Consider the following 5228-nt stretch of genomic DNA (forward strand, 5'->3'; position numbering starts at 1 on the left):
CATCCCCTCTTCCCTGGATTATGCTAAGCAACAATCATAAGCTTCAATTCATGCTTTCATATGTTGAACTCAATAACCCCTCTCCACAGATGTAGTTGGCAAAATGATTTTGATCAATAGGTCTTCACATGGTTGTAATGTAGGCTAGGCTAAAGGAATGGATTAAGATGGATTTTGTAAGCTACAACCTTAAAACCTAGCTTGCCTTGGACCTATTGGAGACATTATCCTCTATCCATTACAAGTGCACTCAAACCCCCCAGCTCACTCAATAGCATTTAATTCCCTCTTTCTATGAATACTACACTTATATGCTCAAATATGGTTACAATGCAACTACAAACAACTTCTTTATTACACTTAACTATATATACATTTCTCTCTGTTTTTTTTCTTCGAATTTTCTTCTTCTTTTTTCTATGAATACAAGGAAACTTAAAAATAATACATTTAAAATAAAAACATTGAAGATAACAAAAACATAAACACAATTAACAAATTGGAGCATATAAGTGTATATTAATTAACAATCATGAACACCCAAAGAACCAAGATACTCTTTCCTCACTTCCCACCAAACTTATCTCAATTAATATCCAAGACAAACTAAGCCTAATGTTTGGTGAGAAATAAAAATAGGATATTAAAAAAGGGATTGGCTATCAAGTTAAGGTTACATGAACAAAATAGGCCAATAAGATCAAAGTTGGGTCACTAGGGATAATAATTACAAGGTAGGCATGAAAGGCTCAAACGGTCCAAGAAAATTCCCTAAATCCTCTCTAAATCATTAACCTTCGTAGGATTTCGCCTTAAGGGAATTATCAAGCCAATTATAAAAAACTTAAACCTTCATGAATACTTAGTTTAATCTAGGGTGATAGGTTTCATGCTCAAACTATGCACACTCAATAGGGATACACGCTCACTATGGTTGAATTAGCACCAAAAACTTTAAGTACTAAAGGCTCACTAATACACAAGAGTTAACAAATATTGCAATTTTTTTTTCTGAAATTTTATCATCTTGCACAATTCGAGGTTGTACTTTCATATTGCATACAACAGCCATAAAATTACACAATATATATGTTCAATTACAGGGAACCTCAGTCCTAAACACACCCACATGGGTACACTTTTCTTACCTCGAGTCCCGAGAGTTGGATAAAGAACGGTTCTGAGCACGATCCTCAATCTTGAGCCTTTGCGGTAACCCTAGTCATAAGCAACAATGGATATCTATCAAATTCTAATCCAATTAAATGTTTTGGAAACAAATACTAGCCTTTGAGACCTCGAATTTTACTAAACCGAGTAGTAGAATTTGTCCCGAGTGCTTAGGCTTAAATCCCCGAGCCTAGAAACAATCCTAGGTTAAAAATGTCTAGGCAGGCCGCGACCTGGCCATAAAGGTTGTGGCACACCTTAAGTCAGAGGCTGCATCTTGGGGAGAGGCAGGCCATGACTTGCCCCCTAGGGTCGCAATGCGCCCTCAAAACAGCATGCCCTCCCAGAGCCTTCTAGGCACGCGGGCCGCAGCGCCCATGAACTGGATCGCAGCACGCCCCCGCGTACCTAGAAATCCCTGGGTTTCTAGCGTGTTTACCCAACCTTCAGCGCGAAAAATCCAACCTTAACTAGCATCCTAGCCAAAACCAGGTTCAGATACGAGTCTAGGAATCTTAATCATATATCTTAAGCATAAAACACCCAAAAATTCTACTGAAACTACCATCTCAATTCAACTACAAATCATCACTCAAAACCCAGTCAAATTCACCCTAATAAGCCAAATTCCCAAAAAAAAAACATAGGATTCTTGCCTCAGTTTGAAGCTTCAATCCTCAAAGATTTCTTTAACTGATCCTAGCTTTAATCTCGTAAGGTCTCTAAGCTCAAATCCAAGCTTATTTCCCTAGCTTTTCCTTCAAATTTCCCTTAGCTTCAAGGCACGAGAAGAGAAGGAGAGAGAGTTCGTGGGTGAGGGGGAGAGAAAATGTTGAGAACTGAGTGGTTTCTGGAGGGTTCTGGTTATGCCTAGAATTCCCACTGGGTTTATCCCTTAACTCCAAAAAGACCAAACTACCCCTTCAACTTTCCCAACCCTCTAATTGCTTCTAAGGGTAAAATTGTCATTTTCCCGATTCCCGCTAATTCCTCAAGTCATCCTACCAATTCCCAATTTACCCCAACATGCCCAATTATTCACCAAATACCTACCCGTTATTTAATAAATCCCAAATATACACTGAACTTTCCAAAATACCCCTAAGCTCACCCCCAGCGGGTATTAAACCTCGTTGTGACTATTCCGCTGATCCGCTCACTAGGATCGCCTCGAGTCATATACTGTAAAAATATCCACATAATAATGTGGTCTCAACCATTTAACACACATATAATCGCATTTATGCCCTTGACGGGCCAAATTAAAAATATGCCCTTATAAACAAGAACGAGCCCACATGCATATTTAATACTCATAAACATGCATCTAAATATTTTCCTATCATCATATACATATATATCGTGCATGCCACATAGTGACGCATTTAATCAATTAATCACAAACATATCCAACTATGCCCTCCCGACATGCTAATCAAGGCACTAAACTCTATTAGCATTTTTTGGGTCGTTACATCAAGCAATTTTTCTTCTTGTTCCTTAGCCAACTCCGCTGAAATGGACCCAAGTTGGCATATCGCAAATGTGATGGCTAGAATTTCAACTCCAACTCAGGTGTCTCTTAAATTAATGGTTTGGGAGCCTTGAACTTCCTAAATGACAACTCCAATGAATCAAATTGGCATCTTGTTCTTAACCCTTGAGAATTAGCCTCCAACCAAGCTAAGTACTCCTCCTCGTCTTCGTCATTTTGAGAGTTAAACAACAATAACCTCTCTAATGAATCATCAATTCTACTAGTCTCAAACTCCTTTGATGCCAAAGAATCTACCACTGAAACCACTGAGCATTCCTCCACCTCATCAGGAAACTTCATAGACTTAAGATCATTAAAAGTCACATTTTCATCTTGCACCCTCATTGTAAGCTCACATTTTGGCACATATATCAAATTTCTTCATGTTGCAAGAAATGGCCTGCCCATAATAATAGGCACCTCTCTATCCACCTAATAGTCTAGCGCAATAAAATCAACAGAGAAAATAAATTTGTTTACCCTCACCAACACATCTTCAATCTTCCCATCTAGATGAGCAATAGATCTATCTGCAAGTTGAAGAGTAACTGTAGTAGGCCTAAATTCTCCAATCCCCAATTGCTTGAAAATAGACATTGGCATCAAATTAATGCTAGCACTCAAATCATCCCACAATAAGTGTCTCCAATAGTATGTGGAAAAGTGAAACTCCCAGGATCCTTCAACTTTGGTGGCAACTTGTCTTGCAGAAATGAACTACACTCCTTAGTTAGAGCCATGATTTCAAACTCTCCTAACCTTCTCTTCCTTGTAAGAACATATTTCATGAATTTCACATAGTTAGGCATTTTCTCAAGTGCCTCTATAAGTGGGATGTTGAGATGCAAATACTTCAACATATCTAGAAAATTCTTGAATTGAGAATTCAACTTTTGCTTCTGAAAATGTTGAGGAATTGGAGGTGGCTGCTTTGAAATTGAGCTATCTGGGCGACTATACTGCCGCATCCCTGCAACATCTTGGGCAGAGGCAAATTTTTGTACACTAGGAATTTCCGCATATTTTTTTATTTCCTCATTTATTTGGATTGAAGTGGTCTCACCCTCATGCACAGAATGTGTCTTGTTATTCTCCAACTCTTTCCAACTTCTCAAAGTGACGGATTTACAATGTTCCTTTCCCACATTTCTTGGATTCTCGGTATTACTTGGCAATGCACCATGGGGTCTATTTATAAGCTCATTAGCTAGTTGCCTAACTTGTTTTTCTAAGTTCCTCAATGATGCCTCTTGGCTTTGAATCATGGCTTCATTCTTCACTATATACTCTTTCAACATATTCTCAAGAGAGTTAGATTGCATTGCTTGTTGTTGTGCTTGTGGAGAATAGCCTGGTGGGAAATTTGGTCTAGGAGGCATAGAAGAATTGTTATTACGAGCCCCTTGATTACTCCATCAAAAGTTGGGATGCTACCTCCATGATGGATTGTAGGAATTAGAATAAGGGTAATTCCTATTTTGATTCCCTATATAACTCACAACTTGGACCACCAAAGAAGTGATGGCATCTACATCATAAATACCCGCCACTTTTCTACCTGTAGATGATCTAGTAGTGGGCCACTAATAGTTGTTGATGGATATTCTCTCAAGGATTTCTTATGCCTCATTATAGGACTTAGAAAGAAGAGCCCCATTCGTCAAAGTATCAACCACCATTATAGTATGAGCATTTAGACCATTATTGAAGGTCTCCATTTGGATGCAATGAGGAATGCCATGATGAGGGCATTTTCATAACAACTCCTTGAACTGCTCCCATGCCTCATATAAAGATTCTTTATCAAGTTGTTGAAATGAAGTAATCTCATTGAGGAGCTTGGCATTCTTAGTGGGAGGAAAGTATTTCATAAAAACCACTCAGTCAACTCTTGCCAAGTAGTCACATAATCAGTTGGCAAAGAGTTCAACCAAGCTCTCACTCTATCTCTCAAGGAGTATGGAAACAACTTCAGTCTCAAGGCATCCTCTATAACTCTGGGCAACTTGAAATAATCACTCAGTTCAATGAACAAGCGAAGATGAAGGTGAGGATCTTCTGTTGGCGTCCCATGAACATAACTGGCTTCAATTCAAACTGTGCAGCCTAATTTTCTAGTCTCACAATGACATGATTGAGCTCATTGAAGAGGGGGAGAGTGTATTGCCTAATAACACGGTCTCGGTCATTTGCCAGAATCCATGCATTTTTCCCATTATTGGCAGCTACTCCCCCTCGAGTTGTCGCCCCAAGATTTAATGCCCTTTGAGCTACTCCTTGAGTGGATCCTGCTTGAGCCTCTAGCTCAGCATCCATCACTACTACTTCCCCTTGGGCATTTTGTACTTTTCTCCTTTGTCTGAATGTACGTTTAGGGTCTTGACTCTCATTCATACACTGTCTGAACCTAAATTTGTGAGAATCACCCAAGTTAGCACAAAAGAAAATTAAACCAAATTACAAGATAATTAATTTCACAATAAATGAATTTAAATAATCCCCAGCAACGGCGCCAAAAACA

General features: G+C 38.9%; 1 non-coding gene across 1 annotated transcript; it reads left to right on the forward strand.

Annotated features, from left to right (window-relative positions):
* The first annotated feature begins 4441 nt into the window (after window positions 1-4441).
* LOC133780852 (small nucleolar RNA R71) lies at window positions 4442-4548 on the forward strand. The gene has a single exon (XR_009869661.1). It is a non-coding gene; the product is annotated as a small nucleolar RNA R71 (small nucleolar RNA).
* Window positions 4549-5228: the final 680 nt, after the last annotated feature.

This window comes from Humulus lupulus, chromosome 5 (assembly GCF_963169125.1).
Source record: "Humulus lupulus chromosome 5, drHumLupu1.1, whole genome shotgun sequence".
Classification (NCBI taxonomy): domain Eukaryota; kingdom Viridiplantae; phylum Streptophyta; class Magnoliopsida; order Rosales; family Cannabaceae; genus Humulus; species Humulus lupulus.